Source organism: Meles meles, chromosome 18, assembly GCF_922984935.1.
Source record: "Meles meles chromosome 18, mMelMel3.1 paternal haplotype, whole genome shotgun sequence".
NCBI lineage: Eukaryota > Metazoa > Chordata > Mammalia > Carnivora > Mustelidae > Meles > Meles meles.
In genome coordinates, this window is record NC_060083.1 from 12,576,425 (window position 1) to 12,594,564 (window position 18,140).

The window sequence follows — 18,140 nt, forward strand, 5'->3', positions numbered from 1 at the left end:
CCCGAGGCAAACCTGAATGCTAAGCCTCGCTTTGCCATGGTGAAATAGGCGGTTCTGCGTATCTCAGGGGTTACTGTGAAGATTCAGGAAAATTACGTGGATGGAAATCTTCCAGTCTAGAATTTGACAGTGAACAATGTCTGCTGTGATGGTTGATCGTCTATGTCAAGCTGGCTAGGGCCCGGTACCCAGGTACTCAGCCAGACGTGATTCTGGATGTTTCTGTGGAGGTGTGTGTGTGTGTGTGTGTGTGTGTGTGTGTGTGTGTGACTAAGACTTAAATTAGCAGACTACGAAAGAGGGATTATTTTCCATGGTGTGGGTGGGCCTTGTCCCATCAGTTGAAGGTCCTCCTAGGAAAGAGGAATTCTGTTCCCAGAATGCGTTCAGGCTGAAGCTGAGACACTCCCTTGGGCCTACCGCCTGCAGCCTCACTTGCCACAGTGCATGCTTGCCAGCCTTCACCGTCCATGAGCCCATCACTGGAAATAACTTTCCATCTCTGTACACATCCTATTGGTTCTGTTTCTCTCGCCCATCCTGACTAAAACACCAGCGAGGAGGACCACAGTTCAACAGCATGAGGTGTACCAGGATGGCGTAGCAGGCAGTCATTGAAGAGAACAGGTCACACCAGTTTTTTCTGACCTAGATAGACATTGGTCAGAAGACAGTTTAGCTTCTCAAGCACACGACGTCTTCAGCGGACAGGTGCACAGGGGCAAAGCGTGTGCATGCTTACAGGCACAGGGGAGGTGGAAGGGACATGGCACGCTGCTGGACGATGCCCTCGGACCGTGATCGGGCTACTGGGTGCTGCTGGTAGGCAGGGAGATGCCCTTCTCTCTGTGCTCTGTGGTGCCTTGATTTCAGCGTAGGCCGTTTCTGTCATTAAAAGACCGGCAAGTGCATATACGTAATGGGAAGGATTGATTTTGAATCCCCTTCCCAGGCATCTGCTGGCAGGGAGGACAGCATGGCGGAGTCTGTCTGTGCCAGGGCCCCTCCTGCCCTGGGGCAGCCAACCGGTGCTGCCCTGATCCCGCTCTGGTTAAAGAGCCTCACTGACACAGCTCAGAGTGTCCGTGGCCATGTGTGGTTTTAGAGGACACTCGTCCTGCAATTCTGGCCCTGGTTTCTGGGCTCTCCAGGAGCCGGGAGGCCCGCGGCACAGCCGAGGAGGCCAGGGCCGCGCTCTCGCACCCAAGGACACCCTGTAGTATGGAGCTGCTTCTAGATGCCAGACCCTCCTGTGCGTTGAGAGGCCAGGCGCGGCTTGACTGGAGGTTCCCGTGGAGGAGCGTTCTGCAAGCCGCGAGAGCTGTGAAGTCTGGGTGGTGAGGCCTGGCCACCTCAGCTTTGCCAGGGGCATTCAAGTAGCCCGATTCCCTTGCAGAGATGCTTGCAGGGTGGGCTGCCCACTGCTGGTCGCTGGCTGGAAGAAGTCCACTGAGGCAGCACCCACATGCGCCCTGCACAGAGACCTGCCTCCTGTCCCCCCTCCACGCAGAAGGACGCAGGACTTGAGGGTCCTAGGCATCCTCCTCGGCCTGCGACCCTGGGCCATTCAACCCAGCACGGGGTCGTCTGAAAGTAACCCCAATCACCACCTGTGGACAAGCCCTGCCTCCAGCATCTGAGCCCGGGCAGGCGCCCACAGCAGACATGCACACGTTGGACAAGCGGCATTTGGGGGAGGCGCGTCAGAAGCAGCCAAGCGCCAGAGTGGAGGCCGCCTGCCCACATCCGGTGAGCGCCCCTAGCTCCGGAATCCCTGGGAGCTGTGTGGCAGGCGTTGGTCCCCTGGCTCCTGCCCCCTGGAGATGCGGTCGCCCCGGTAGGGCAGACCCCACAGCAGCGGCCCCGGATCTGTTCCGCAGTTGGCTCCCAGAAGCAAGGGCCATTGTTCTGAGAAGCCGCGGAGCCCAGGGGCAACCGTGGACTGTCCAGCCACGTGTCCTTTGTCCCTGAGTGTGCGGAAGGGCGGGTCCTGCAGCTGACGTGGGCGGGCCGGGGGCCGGGCAATGAGCCTGAAGATGCTTGGAGCTGCTGCCCAGCCCACCCTGCCAGCGCCCTTCCAGAGCCTGAGGGCTGGGGCCATGCAGCTTCCGTCGTCCTTCCTTCCTTCCTCCAAGGAAGACAGCGGGACCACAGCAGCAGCCCGTCTTCCCGTCGCTGCTGGAAGTGCTGGAGCATCCGCAAGTGCCGGAGTGTCCGCGCCCGCTATGAGCGTCCGAGGGCCAGGGCCGTAAGTGCCGGAAGTATCCCATGCCAGCCGGCAGCGTGGGATGGCCGTAGGAGGAAGTGCCGTAAGTACGCCGGAAGTGCCGTAAGTTCGCCGGAAACGTCCGCCGGGCGTTCACAGGGAGCGGGGCACACTGCGGAGCAGGATGTTCTTGAGGCGCCCGGCCGGCCTGCGCCCCCTCCGCCTGCTCCCCCAGGCCGGCTGCCGAGGCGCTGAGAGAGCTCGGCTGTGAAACCCCACTCCTAACAGCTCAGCCCGTTGGGTCACCCTGTGACTCCTTTGCTAGCCCCTCGTTGGTGGGTGCCACGGGCGGCTGCGCACTTCGCCTCCCGTCGCGTTGCTTGTGGCGGCAGAGCTGGGGTTAGATCCCGCGGCCTGCGGGACGGAGGTGCCCCAGAGTCTCCACAGCCCATGTCCCCCCAGCCGCGAGAGACCGGAACGCGTGCGCCCGGTGCACTGACGGCTCTGCCCGCAGCTCCCTGGTCCTGAGGAACTGTCGTCCAAGGTGGGTCTCCGGTGGACCTTCCACTGCTCTTACTGGTAGCGAGCTGTCCCCTCCCCTGTCCGTAAGAGTTGGTGCTCTGGGTCATCCAGGCGTAATCTCATGCACTGCTCCAAACGACTTTGTCTCCACCCCCTTTCAGCCAGATATCCCGTGGGCTGCGACAGCCGCGTGGGCAACAGGGCCAAGGACGCCCCCTCTCCACTACTGGGGGAGCTGAGGGGGGGCAGCCCCAGGGGCTGGGGTTCAGGGTGGGCTGCGTCCAAGCTGGTTCTCTCTCTCTGGGACGCTTCGGGGATTCTCGGGGACTCTGGTGGCAGCACCCTGGCATGGGTGGGTTGTCCTTCCTTCCCAGGTGCCCCTCAGCCCTGGCTTCTCGCTGTGCACTCTGCAGACTCTGATGGGATCCACCCCCACCCACCCCAGAGCTGGTCTGTGTCCAGCAGCCGTTCCTGCTCACCCTTTGGTGGTCCTGGAAGGCTTGTGTGCTGTCGGGGTGCACGTGCCGCAGCCCGTGTGGTCAAGACCGGTCAGTCCGTGTTCGTCTGGAAGGCTGCCTTGGGCTTATGACCAGGTAGGAAACCTCTTTCCCCGTGGGGAGGAGAGGGAAGGCACCACAGAGCTCCGGAGAGCCCTGTGGGACTCCGTCTCACCATCCCAAGTCTCCCTGACAGACCTGCGGAGTGTGTGACTTTGGGGTCAACCCTGTGCAGACACTCCTGAGATGACCTAATGCATCTCTGTAGTGTGTAGATACCGAGCGTCCTGATCTCAGCCTGTGATGGGATGCAGCATCCCAGCATGGACCGCAGCGAGTCCCCCTCCACAAAGGCACACGCTGCTCCTCCTGCCCGAGGACGGATCTCATCCCCTCCTGTAGCACTCGGCTGCCCTGCGGTCTTTTCAGATGCGCAGAATGTGCCAGAAGCAACACCGTGTTGTTCAGGGCTGGCCCCTGAGAGTCCATCCCATGCTCCCACTTCCCTGCAATCCTGCTGCCATGCTGTCAGGGCGAGGACCACCTGCAAAGAGAGGCCCCCGGGGAGGACAGGCAGCAGGCCGTGCTTGCTGGACTTCTGCCCAGCCTGTAGGAGTGCTCCCAACCCCAGCCGGCCAGCAGAGGGCCGCTGCGTGTGTGTCCCTGCCCCATCAACCCCACTCACGGGAAATGATGTGACCCTGTGGTTCCGAGCCCCCAGATGCTGGAGCAGTAGTGGGCGACTGGAACCGGGAGGCACAGCAGGTTTTAGGGGGAAGGGGTGCTGCCATCAACACGGGTTTGTGATAAGTCTCCATGCGTGACCTGGCAGGTTGACCGTGTGTCCCGAGGTGAGAAGCAGGGGAAGGGGTGCTGTGACGGGACACTGGTGGGGTCATTGGGGAGCTCCCCTCTGCTGGGGACAAGGGCATCACTTAGATCCCGGTCCTCCACTCCCAGGCTGCAGTCTACTGGGGTGTGAGCGGTGTGTCCCAGTCTCGTCGCAGGCTTGCTGTCCCGCCTCTCTGCACACATTTCTGCGCCCGTTGCTGGTGTAGGGTTCAGGCAATGCCCTGCACCCCGTTCTCCCGCGGTGGAAATCCGGTTCACCCAGATGGTGGAGACAGAGCCCTCTGGGCACAGGTGGAAGCCAGCACGCCGCCTGGGGGCCCTGCAGCCACAGCCTAGGGGTTCCAGGAAACCCGGGCGGACATTTGCTGGCTGCAGTGGGCCAGTAGTCCCGCTCAGCTTCAGTGGGGCCAATAACCCGCTCTCATGGAGAGAGGGGCATCACATGTTTGGGGACCAGCTATGGAACCATCTGGAGGCACTGAGTTTTTCCACCACTGGCTTGGCTTCTGTTTGTGCTGTGAAAACGCTGTGTCCCAGATGGGACTTCCCCTCCCTGGACGCTGGGTGCTGTGGTGGGAGAGTGGCCGTGGTTGCCTCAGGTGACAGTGATGGTGGCCCCCGGCTCTGAAATGGGTCTTGCTTGTTAGTGCAGCAGAGCCGGTTGGGGCCCGCCGGCCGGAGGGCCAAGATGTGGGGCAGGACTCAGGGCTGGCAGAGACGCGGGGATCTAGCTGTAAGGCAAAAGGGGGATGGAAGGTGGAATGAGGAGGGTTTGGTGGCCAAAAGGCTGCGGGGCTGGGTGGGAGCTGTCCAGGCAACCCCAGGAGCCCCTGCATTGGGTTAGGTCCCATCCCATGGACAGCCGGCCATCAGGCAGGGCTGAGTAAAGGAGACCCAGAGAAGCCAGAGGAGTCTGCCTGGAGGGCAGCTGGTTGGGGGGGGTCCTCGAGATGACCTGGCTTGGGTTATCCCCCACCAGAGTGCACTGGAGTCCCGAGGGCTCAGCCCTGAGCTGGTTCAGCACCGTGTGCTTGGGAACTTACTCATTCATCCTTCCTTCAGCCAGCTAGCACGTTGTGAGGACCTGCTGTCTGCTGGGCACATTCCTCTGCATGGGACATAGAGGGATGGACAAGGCAGAATGTAGCCAGCCCTCAGGAGTTGGAAGTCCGGTAAATAGGCGACCCTGGCCTCCTGCTCACGCCCTGCGTCCGCAGGGGAGGCGGTCTCTCCGACCCTCTCTGCCAGGACGTCTTCCGGCACCTTCCTGGCACCACTCGCAGGCTTACCTGGTGGCTGCATGCCACGTTTGGCCGATGGGTTTAATCTCTGTCCCCACTCCCACGTGCCCCTCTCTGTGTCAGCCTTTCTCGTCCCTCCTGTGTGGACATGGACCCTCGTGTGAGGATGGAGGTGTTCTCAGAGGAAATCCACCATGCCAGGATCGGGGAAGACCTGGCCCCTTGGAAGCTCCTGCTTCCGACACTGGGGCCCCAGGTGTCCTAGCGCAGGTGTGACCTTCACAGACCCAGCAGTGACGGTTCTGGCTGCTGCCCCCAAATCCAATTCCAAAAATAACATCTATTAGACTCTCATGGACTCCATCTCTACCTTCTGTCCCCACAGCTCCTTCGCGCTCACATTGACAGCATCTCCGTTCCCCGGGGTGGTTGCAAAACAGAGTCAGAGTCCACCACGTCTCCTTCCCAGGGCTGGTAAGTGCTGCAAAGCAGACATCCTGTTTTCATTTTTATTGTTGAAGAATGTGTGCCAAATTTCCACAACACGGGATTCTTGTCATTAGGGAGGAGCTTTTATTAGGAGGGCTTTTTCCTCACTAGCAGAGTGGGAACCAGTAAGAGTGTTTCTGGGGTTGGGCAAAGGCTGGTCAGACAGAGGTCAGGAGGTCTAGTGGACACTTGCCGCTGGAGGTTGTTGCTGGCCGAGCAGCACGATGGGTTTTCCTTCAGTCCATCTCAGAGCCATGCTGAGGGGCACACACGTCTTGGAGCCAAGAACACTGAGCCTCGGACCCGTGGCCGGCTTGTTCACCATCCCTACACCCCGTTCTCTGCTTCGGGATGTCCAGGTGGGAAGGTAGCATCCTCTGGCCTGTCGTAGACCCTTCCTCACATGCTTCCCGCCAGCCCTTCCCGGCCTCTGGCTAACAGCCCCAGCCAGGTGGTCTTTCCTGGACCCCTGAGCGCATCTTTCCTCCGGGTGGCCCCGTAGAGCAGCACTGGTGGAATTTTTATGGCTCATGTTCTGAACGTCACACCCGAGTTAAATCTGTGCCGATTCAATTAGAACATGTAAGCCGAGGGAGTTCTTCATCCCATGACTGGGTCCTGGGTGAGCAGCTTCTCTCTGGACACAGCTGTCCTCACTGCCAGGCTGTGAGCGACAGGCCGGGGCCTCCCTGGTCAGCCTGTGTGCCGAGCGGTCTTGCGGCAGGACGGCAGAACTGGAAGCCCATGCCCCTGCAGACACGGGAGACTGAGGGCCGGGCAGTGGGGGTGGCACACTGCTCAGAGCCACACAGATAGGCTTTGTCCGGGGAGGGTCAGCCCAAGGCCCGAAGGGCTGTAGAAGCTGCACTTGAGGAGCTGACCGGGGCTTGTGCCAGATGGGGTCCCGGCTTTCGGAAGATGCCATGTCCTGCTGCCCCCAACATGGGAATGTGTGACGTCACCTTTCAGGAGGGGCTTCACCTATGGGACTGACTCAGGGTTCTCACTGAGGGTGGGGTGATCCTGGATTGTTGGGACACACACCAGGTCAGTGCGAGGAGCCTCCTACGTGGGGGCAGGCAGGTCTGCATCAGATGAAGTGAGACAAGGGAGGCAGAGGCGTGTGTGTGCACACGTGTGTATGTTGCCGTGTGTGTGTTTGCACGTGGAAGAGACAGACCGGGAGTGAGGGAAGCAGGTGGAGGATTGCCGCCGCCGCTGGAGGTGGAGGATGGCCCTGGGGACAAGGGCACAGTTGTGTCTGGACTCCTCGGAGACAAGAGAACGCACTTGCCTGGGTCCTCCAGAAGGAGCACGGCCCCGAATGTAGACCTCATGGTCCCAGAGCTGCAAGAGAATGTGTTGTGACTTTTCCCAGTGGCCACGGGAAACCCGTTGGAGGCATGACAGCCTGCCTCTAGTTCAAGAGGGAGATGGGCTGTGAGCAGTTTGTCTTAGTACTGACCACGACCTTGGGGTGGCCCGGAAGCTTTAGGCCACACGTGCACAGTGCCTTTCTTGGCGACTGGAAGACAGGATTATGCAGTTTTAGGTAATCGAATCAATCAATAAGTTAAAGACCAAAAACAGCTGGGGGAAAAAAAAAGTCAAGTGTATGTTTTGGCACAAGATGGAACTTGTAAAGTCTCCAAGCAAAAGTTTTCATTCAGACATATTCCGAGTGTTCAGAAATATCTTTCCACCATGCTGTCCCAGTTTCAGTCTCCTGGAATGAAGAGCAGACAACATATTTAAACTGATGCCTGCCTTTCTTCGTTGGCGGATCGTCACGGGCCGGCCTGACGGGGTTCTCCCCCACGTGAACAGTTTCCGTGAGCCCGGGGGAATGCTTCTTGGGGGCTGCCCGCTCCTGGAACCCCCCAAAGCCCTTCTGTGCTGGTCACCCACCGGCCTCCAGTGCTGAAGGCCGACCTCTGGGAACCCCACCCCAGCGCGTGCATGTCCTGCGCTCCATGGTGCCTGGTGGGGGTAGGGGTGCGTCAGCCATGCTCAGGGAGGGGTTGTCCCCGTGGTTTGGCCAGGGGGTGTGACTGGCCACCAAGGACCTACTTCCCTGAGAAAGGAGGGTCCTCCATTGGGGCAAAGACTGTCGGTGATCGTCTCTGCTCGTCCAGGTGCTGAGGTCCTGCATCTCAGAGAGCAGCACGGAAGGATCTAGGACGGGTGGCGCACCCACCGCGTGAGCTCCTGTGGGGGCCTGGTGGCACGTGTTTCTGCAGTTCAGGACTTGGGACCATGCACCTGCTGCAGGCCATGCTTGGGGCTTGACAAAGCCACTGGCCTCAGGGAACTCCTTGTTTTGAGAAAAAAGCTAATCCTTGCATGGGTGGGGCTGCAGGCCCAGCTCAGATGGGTGTGGGGGATCACAGGCAAGGGAGCATCACCCTGGACGCGGGGGTCTCTCAGGAGCTGCATCTCCCACTTGTGCAGGAGAACCAGGGAGGGGCTGGACACTGTGACTTTCCAGTGGCTTCGGGGCCATGGGCTGGGGCGCTCCTTTGGGCCTTTCTTTCCGTGTGGACTGAGAATCCCCAGGGATGAGAACTCTGTCTTTTGCTCCTTCTTGCCCCTTGCTCCTGAGGGAATGACCAGGAGGCCGGCAGGACCAGCACAAAGAACATAGTCTTCCTCTCCGTCCTGCTTCCCCAGGGCTAGGCCCAGGTCTTGATGTCCAGGGAAGGTGCTTGCCCTGGCCTGGGGCTCCTGGGTCGGTCCTGGGGATGGTGCGCTTGGTGTTGGGGGAGAGGCCTGGCAGCGTCTGATTTCTTCTGCCCTCTCTCCGTGCTCGAGGCCTGCATCCTGATCACAAGCCTGGGACGCTGTTCAGATGGTTTGGATGTGGAGACCGTGGCTTCCTTGGAAGCCCATCATCTCTGACTGGCCGAATCCTCAACCCAGTGAGGCCGTGTTCTCTCTGACTTCTGTGCCATCTCGCCCAGACCTGAGCATGCTCCCAGGGTCCAGGAGGCGTCGCGGCCCTGTCACTCCGTCGGCGCTTTGATGGGCTTCTGTTTTGAGAGCTGCAGAAGGATCCATCATGGCTAAGAAGAGGACATCCCCATCAGAAGGACAGCTACCCCTGGTCTCCAGCCTCCTGGGCCTTCATGGTTGTCTGTCTTTTCTGCTGCAGGAGGAGCTCAGAGCCAGCAAGTCGTCAACTGCTGGGGTGCCGGCTCAGGTCCCAAGAAGGTGGTGTCTCTATGAAGCGTGGGGATGTCCTGGCCCCTGTTGCATGCAGGGCAAATTCTGGGTCCCTTGTCTTGGCGGTGAAGATGCCTTTCTTCCGGGGCTGGCCTCTTCTGGATATCCCTCATCCCTGCATCCTGGGTGCTGCACGGAGGGCTAGTTGGGCACATTGCTGGCGGTGGCCCGGTGAGGAGCTCCCGACTTAGCAGAGTCACAAGGCCATGTGAGTCCCTGCCAGGTCTGGTCCACACCAGACCTTGAGACCACCCCACCCAAAAGGAAAGCTTTTCTCGGTTGGTCAAGTCTCTGCTGACAGAGTCCACAGCGTGGAGAGGACCAGAGTCTGGTGGAGAAAGTGACACCACGAGTGGTTCATGTTATGACCTAAGGAAATGCAGGCTCCTGTGGGCACACGCAGTGGAGCTGAGGACAGTCATTTGATATAGAGAGGGTGAGGATCTTCAAGACAACTCCTGTGTAATCAGGGAGGGCTTCCTGGCGGAGGTGACCCTAGCACAGTCTCAAGGACTTCATCGTCAGTGGCAGTTGTGCCAAGGGAAGAGTGGGTCGTGCGCAGTATTGACAGAGGCCGCTGGCGTGAAGTCCCCGTCCCATGTGGTGCAGCGTGGTGTGTGGGGAACTCGCACATTGTGCTGCAGCTGGAGCCCGACACGCTTGCTGGAGGGCGGAGCCGAGGAGTTGCTGAAGCACCGGAGGAGCATGTCGGGCAGGAGTCAGGGAAAGTTTAGGGAAAAGTCCACCTACAGGAATCTCGGGGCCTGGTGAGAGCTGACGCCCTCCCGCGCTCCTCACTGAGCGAGCAGGTGGGACCCACCCGGACCCTGAAGGATGGGCCTCATGTCAGGCTCCCTTCTGCCTTTGGGCTGTCCTGAGATCCCAGGGTGCGGAGGGGCGGGAAGGGGGCGGCCTACAGCTGGCGTCGGGAGCCTGTTAGACGAAGATGTGCACGTGAGGTAGATTGTGGATCGGCACAGAAGGGGCCCCGAGACGCTGGCTCTGTGACACGCAGTGGGCGGAACTTGTGGGCATTTTCCTCCTGGACACAGAGGCGTCATTATTTCAGATGCGCAGGGAGCCGAGCCTCGAGCCCCCGTTGGCCCACAGGGTGAGGATGTCTTCCCCGCGTTGTGCTTTAATTGCTGTGCTGGGCACAGCCAGCTCCGCGGCCGCTCGTTACTGTCCAGACGTCAGCACATACGACTAAATATCCCCTACTCGTGGAGGTTCCCATCCATCTCACGTGAGGCGTTCCTTCTCACACGAGGTTGAAAACTGCAGGCTCCAACCCCTTCTGACCCTGTGAGTGTCAGAGGCTCCCAGGTTAGCGTCGGTCTCATTTGCTTGCACCTGTGAGCACCCACAGGCCGGGCACAGGGTGGGCCAGCCCTCAGCAGCATCTAGACGTCATGAGTCACCAGCACCATGGCCTCTGGAAAGGGGAGATCAGCCTGGACTGGGAAGACTGCATGGAGAGAAGTGGTTTCTGGGCTGTGGGCCACAGGACGGCTTCCGGGGCTCCTTGGTGCCCCAAAGTTATTTGCAAACGGGCTTCAGCGTATGTTTCTGTAAACAAGGATATTTTCCCACACAACTAGGACATAGCCCCCGACCCAGGGGGTAGCCACAGTGTGCCTGATCCCAGAGCCCACACCCTCCAGCTGTGCCGGTGACGTGCGTTGCCCAAGAACCATGTGCTTCCCTGAGTTCTCCCTTTCCCTGGGCTCCCTCGGGCTGGAGAGGCCCTCGCCTTTCCCCTGAGGATGCAGAAGGCTACGGGACAGGAGCCTGGGTCCGTGTGGGGCTCCTCAAGAGTAAGGTGTGTCAGTGCATCCTCCGCAGGATGGGGTACCTGTTCCCATGTGTCCTGTTGCTGGAGGCGATGGCTCCAGTCCCCTCATCAGGAGGACATCTGTCATGCCTCTGCGCTGCGAGACCGTGCTTCAAGTTGTGTCAGTATTTTACTCGTCATCCCATTTTCAGTTCATTTGTACATGAACATCTATGTGGACTCACGGTTTCCGGTTTTACTCAGCAGGTTCTAATCCGTTACTACCGCCATTCGATTTCATACTCACATTATCTCGTATTTGACCAGTGGGAGCCCTCTGTGTCCCTTGACCCGTCCTGGCTCTGTCCCCATCATTCTAAGAATGCCTCCTGCTTGACCTTGACCCCTCCAGGTCTGGGATCAGTCCCTTCTCTGAGGAGCCCTTTCTGCTTTCAGTGGAATGTGGTATGTAGTATGGTGGTATGTAGAAGCCCAGACGCAGATGCTAGACGTGCTCAGTGGTATCGGGGCGCCCCTGCTTTCCGGCTTTCTGAGAACAGAGCTGAAAGATGTCTGCGAGATACCATGTCACACTATGTTACGTGTTGTTGTTATCTGCGTGTAGTTCACATATCGTATGTATGGCCGTATGGTGCGTATCCGGATGTACCGTCAGTCCCCGTTACGCACACGCTGACACTTCTGCATCAGTCTCCAGACACGGGAAGCCCTGAGTTCACATCGGTACACCTGGTTCAGATTCGGGTTTTCTCCCTGTCGGTATTTGTAACTCCCGCCCCGTGATGACCGACTCGGTGCATCCGAACACAGGGGTGTGAGCAGCAGAACTAGCTCGCATCCCACGGTTTTGGAGGGTCAGGGCGGCGGACCTGGTTCTGGCTGAGGCTGGGAGGAGAGAGTGCCCCAGGCCTCACCCCTGTGACTGAGGTCACTGGCAGTTTCCGGAGCTCCTTGGCTTGTAGACACTCACCCAGTCTCTGCCTTCATGCTCTCCATGTGTGGATCTCTCTGTTCAAATGTCTCCTTGTAAGGACATTGGTCAGACCGCTTAGGACCCGCCCCGCTCCCGTGTGAACCCATCTTAGCCAGTCAGGCCCACAGCAGTCCTGGTTGGAGGCTCTCATGTGGGCACTGAGGGGCCATGAGCTGCCTGCAGCATGGCCAGGGCTGCTGGTGTAGAACATGAGCAGAGAACAAGAGTGGGCAAGGGGGTCTCCAGCCACCCGTGTGGGTCTGTTTAGCAGGAGGCCCTCACCCACGGAGCGATGTCCAGCAGATCGGTGAGCACACCAGTTTGCAGCTTAGGCCTGGGGTCGGGGGGAGGGTGCACTTCCGATGTCACTGGTGTTAGCCGTGACGTGTCACATGACCAGAGATGCTGGAGTGGGTAGAAGGGTGTGGTGGAGGTGAGCACCGTCCGAGTGGGGCTGGAACAGGCTGCAGACCATCGCTTGTCAACCCCCGTCTGATGGTACCTTGCAGGAGGGGGGAGAATGTGGACGTCCTGACGTGAATCTGTCCCAGAAAAGCCAGTCCCCCATGGGGGGGGGGACCCTCTGCTGGGCCCATGCCGAGGACCCCTGTGTTGATGAGTGAAATTCATACCAGGTGGTTGGCAGGTTTAAGGCCCAACTCAGACCTGGATCTCAGAACCCGCCCGTCGCCCTCTGACGCGGGGACTCCACAGCATCACATCTGCTGCCCGACAAGTGTCGGGCACGTCGGGGTTAGGGGTTGTACTGGTGTCCCGACCTGTCCGGTCTCACAAGTACCCTTAGAGGCCTAGAGAGATCTACAGCCAAGGAAAAGCGGTCCCAGGCTGGATTAATGGGACGGATTGGAGGGGGGCCCGAGCTTCTGGAGCCACATGCCTCCAACCGTCAGACTCGCGTGGCCGCCACCACTGGCCGTGTCCACTCCCCCAGCCCTGGCCCCTCTACTGTGGATGCCACGCTCTTGCTGACCAGCAGGCTTCTCCACCTGTCCTGCTCTCCCGCTGCCCTCAGCCTGTCCTCCACTGGCCAGAGCCCAAACTCTGGTTCTGCCTGCCACATGCATGGCTCTGGGCCCTCACCTTCTGGGTGTGCCCCAAGCGCTCTGCCTCTCCAGCCACTCACCTCCAGGGAGGCCTCCCTGAACCACCCTGTGCCTGCGAACACACGACTGTACCAATCACTGTGTGTAAGGCGGTCCCCTCTCACCTGCCTTTCTGTAGTGACTTCAGTCCTGGGGTCTCCAAGGTCCACCTCATCCTCTCTCCTTGACCCGAGGGAGTCAGCTCTGCTTCCCTGGACCCAGCAGAAGCAAATCAGTCCAATGCGGATGACGAGGCACAGGCTTTCACGGACATTTGAGGTCACCTGCTTCCCAGGCCGTGCTGGTCACCAGGTGTGCACGGACTCTGTCGTCATCAACTCGTAAGAAGTCCCCAGAGCTCTGGTCCATGTGGGCAGGTGTGTGTGACCCAGGTCTTGGTGTGTCGGCCCTGCCCCTGCCTCTCCCCAGAGCATGTGGGGCCTGGCTCCCCGGTTCTGGCAGAAGCCTCCAAGGGGACCCACGAGACGTGGGGTTGGTGTGCTGGGCAGCACTGCTCTGGGCTGGGTCCATCGTTGTCTCCATTAACGTGGCTAACACCTCGTCCGACCATGGAATTCAGAAATCGTGCTTCTAAAGTCTCCCCATTTGACAACCGGCAGAGAATGCTAATCCCCCACACAAGGTTATGTTTTATTTTTCTAGGTGGGGAATGTTGCCGTCACCACATAATGACTGCCTTGACACGGTAACGAGGGAATGGGGATTTAAAGCAGTCTGCGATGCGGTGCTTTTGCTGTTCTCTTGTTGGCTGGCTGCCGCCTGTCTGATCGTGTCTCTGTTGAATTCACTGCTTACAAAGACTGGAATTTACCAAATTAAATTTTAGTGAGTTATTTCTGTTCACATAAACGGCAGAGATAAAACCTTTGTGCCTGTGGTAGAGGGACTGTCACCGGGCTAGCCTTGCACAGGGTCATGCCGTGGGGTCCGATAGAGTCCGTGTGCCATCTGGGGACACTTGTCCACACGTGGGGGATGTGAGACCCAGCTGACCACCCCTTTTCTCTCTCCCTGTTGGTTATTTGGGGTGTGGACAGACCCCACACAAGCATGGGCTTCACACGCGGCCGTGCGTCTGGCACCTGTGCCCTCACTGCTCCTCCAGCCCACAGCAGAAGTAACACAGAGGGAATGGACCAGCCAGCTTGGTGGCACCGACCACATTGTGGCAAACCTGCAGGCTGATGCTGAGCGGCTGCCCCAGCCCAGGCAGCCCCAGCTTCCCTGCGGGCGTGTGGATGAAATCGCAGAGATCATTGTGGCTGCCTGTTACATAGCAAGAACTGACTGGTACAAGGTGCTCTTGCAGCCGGTGGCCCGTCCGATCTGCGGAGAAAGTCGCATGGTATGAGACAGCCTAAATAATTTTATTTCACTCTTCCACGTGAGAAAACAGGGGCTCAGGGAGAAAGAATGACTTCTTGACGTCATAAGCTGGTCAGAGAGAGAGCTCAGCGTGCGATCGAGTGTTCTCACCCAAGGGGGTCAGTGGCTTCTCTGTGGGGTGCTGGGGGGCCCTGAGGGGTTTCCTGCACCTGGCGTCCAGCTGTGTGGGCCTCCCCGGAGCCATCTTCACTGTCACTGGGCATAGATGTCCTGTCGGCACGCCTGGCTGGTGTGTCTGAGCCCCGACCCCGAGGCCGTGTGGCCTGTTGTGCTGGGGGCTGCATATCTCCAGCTGCAGACTGTATGGGTTTGATGAGTCTCCTGCCCCCACTGCCTCGCACATGACCCGATTTGGAGAGAGGGGCTTGGCAGACGAATCCAGTCAAAATGAGGCCACCAGGCTGGGGGTCCAATCCAGTGTGGCTAGTCTCCTGAAGTAAGGAAATAAAGAGGAATTAGGACAAAGATATGGGCACAGAGGGAAGACCATGGTGGGGACAGAGACAGCCGCATGCAAGCCTGGGGAAGGACTAGGAGCAGACCCTTCCTCTCTAGCCGTGAACCCGTGCCCTCATGCTGTCTGGCCTCCCAGTCTGTGGCGCGGAACTCCAGCAAATCCCTGGCCCACTGCCGGCGTCCCACACCTGCCACGGAGCCCACCCCAGTGGGGCCATTGCCTGGGCCTGGACCCAAAGTGTGTCTCGCCTTCTGCCCGCCCCCATTTTCTCTCCTTGGGGCTGGGAGGTGTGGGCGAGCTCAGTAGCATAGCTGTGTAGACCCAGGGTAACTTAAAGACAAACTATCAGACGCCTGGACATACGCCCCTGCTACACGGCGGGTCCTGGGTTCTGCGCTGACCAGGCCGTCCAGACCGTGATGCTGAGAAGGGCTGTGTTTGCCCGCGGTGCACGACATCCTGGGCCACTCCGCTGGGGGCCACTCCCAGCACAGAGCCACAGGGCAGCGTTCTCTCCAGGCGCCCATGTCACTCGCTGGACACGTGGCGAGACTCCTCTTTCCATCTGATTCTAAATCCAAAGATTTGCACTTCCTTCCCGATCCGCTAGCGGAGGCCTGGGCACAGAAATATGAATTGCATTGGGTCCTCACCCATGATGCTCTATGAATCCTGCCTTTCCTGAACTAATGGGGTGGCATAAATCACTCCGGGGAGGACCCTGGCCTGGCAGCCCCCAAGTCAGACAAGTTCATCAGTCCTTGGCCGATGCATCGTCAGAGGGTCTGGGGTTAGTCAGGGGTTGGCCCGTCTGGGGCTAATTCCCTCCGGGCAGAGGCAGCTACCCAGAACCTGCTGTCCTTTGGTCAGAGGAAGGCTGCCCTGGGGGCTAGGAGTCTGGCCTTCTGTCCCTGGTGGCCCAGAGACAGAAGTCCAGCCGGCTCCCGGAATGAGCTGGGCAGCCACAGTCTTCCCAGAGGACTGGGCAGGTGCAGGGGTCCTGCCCATCAGCCACTGGCCCTTGCCTCATCTCTCACCTGTGCGGCCAGCGCTTGACCCTATCCTCTGCTGGCTCTGGTTCTTGTTTTCCTCACTTATAGGAGGATGACCCTGCCCGGCCCAGCATAGGGCTTCAAAAGACGCCACACATGAGTGCAAGTGAGCCTTAGCCCAGGGCCTGGCCCACTGGGAGTGCTCCCATCCATGAGGACCTCGTCTGCCCTTGTGCCCTGGCCTTCCACCAGTCTCCCAGGAGAAGGCTTTAGGGCTCTTGGGATGGCCATCTCGGCTGGGGTTCTTCAGATCCCAGCCCAAATAGGGGTCAGCCCCTCAGATGCTCTCAGATGTGGGCCACTGCCCTCCTTCATTGCTACGGGCAGGGGACCAGAGGGACTTGGGGGACAGTGGAGAGAGGGTCCAAGTGTGGGGTTTCAGGGTCTTTCTCACTAGTGGGGTAGACTTCATAGTCTATAAACCCTGTTGCCCCTCCTTGAGACACTCTGAGCCTGTACAGGGCCCAGGGAGACTGGCTGGCCGGGGCCCTCCCCCTGCCACCAATGAAGAAACTGTGGCAGCTTGCAGAGGGGACGCGGTGGGCACAGAGGCACACGGCACAGCGGGATCAGCCTCCCCAGCCTAGGGTGACCTGTAGCCCGGCAACCTCTCCCAGCAACGGCTGTGCCCTCCAGCCTCAAAGAGCCGAGCCAGGCTGCTTGCTGGGGGCAAGGGTATCAGGGGCCATAGGCATCAAGTGGGAGCAGGAAGCCTGAGGTTCTGACACATAGTTATTTTCAGAAGTCAGTGAGATACACCCAACTCCCAGAGATCTGGGTTCAATTCGTTAAGCTTAGATGATTAATTACAGGGCAATTAAATATCTGATTAAATTAATCCCAAGGTTTTTAAACATTGTTTTGTAAAGAATGTTTGCTCATTAATTAGAATGGCTAAACACAGAAGCAGGGATGGGGGTACAGGAGGGTGGGGGGACAAGGAACCGGAGCGCACCCCTCAGAGGAGACTCTTTCCAGGAGCCTCCCTGTTTTGTGTCCTCATTTGCAAATCGGTGCAGGAAGATGGAGCCTTCAGGAAGCCCAGGCAGGGCATAACAGCGTGAGGAATAGGGACATCCTGCCCCCGCCCCGCTCTTGCAATAATGTGAGATTCCAAATGCAAGGAAATGAGGGGCATTGTCATTGGGACTGAGACCGGGCAGGGCTTGGGAACTTGGAAGGAATATAGTCTACAGGAAGACAAACAGGACCCATGTTTGGTAGCAGGTGTCTGCTGGGCCATGGTGAAATGTTGGGACGCAGGGAACTCTGATCAAACAGGCCTTCCTGGGCTCCTCCCGCTCCCCATACCTCGCTCACAGTATGACGCAGCTATCTACCAAGAGAGTGCTCCTCCTGAGTTTTTCTAAGCTTTCAGGCAGTTTGAGGAGGTCACAGTTTCTTCCTGAGTTTTTTGGGCCTTGACTGTTTCCAGCTCAAAATTATCTGCGTGGCCAAGGGGCCCATCTTGGGGCAGTTCGTTCTGAATCCCAGTAGTGATCCAGACAGAGCAGAGGGCAGGGGACCCTGGGTCCGGACAAAGGCGGCTCCAGGGGTGCCGGGACAGGAGCCAGGCCAGGATGGGTTAAGCAGGGCAGGAGGTGAGGGCTTGGAGCTGCAGACAGCACTCACAAGCTTTGTTGGGGAGCCTGGGGGCAGAGACCGGGTGGTGGCTGGAGGGAGGTAGGGCCAGGGAGTGACACGATGTTTCATTTTTATTTTTCTTAGGTTTATTTATTTGTTTATTTGAGAGACAGAGATCACAAGTAGGCAGAGAGGCAGGCAGGGAGGGGGAAGCAGGCTCCCCGCTGAGCAGAGAGCCCAATGCGGGGCTTGATCCCAGGACCCTGAGATCATGACCCCAGCAGAAGGCAGAGGCTTAACCCACTGAGGCCCCAGGTGCCCCGACAGCAGGATGTTTTAGAACAGGAATCCCAGAGCCTGTTGATGCTGTCGGCAGATTCTGCAGGGAGTGAGGCCTCAGTGGGCAGGTGCGCGTGCTGGCCCCTTTGTAGAGATTGCAGCCACTCCCAGCTGTATTTCTTCTGTTCTCAGGGCCCTGGGTCCTCTCACTGATCTGGCCAGCACCCACACTGGGATGGGATCACCTGTGGGACTCACCGGGTCGGCAGCTTGGAGCCCTGGACCTGCCCTGCCTGCTGGCGTGCTGCAGGTGTACTTGCTCCAGCAACCGTGGCCCATCCACAGAGCCCTGGCTGGGGGTGGAAGCCCTGGGTTCACCTGCTCTGCACCTGCGGCTGTGGGACCCTGGACTCCTCACTTCTCTAACTCTGGAGGGTTGTCTGCTTCTCCTCACTGTGTTT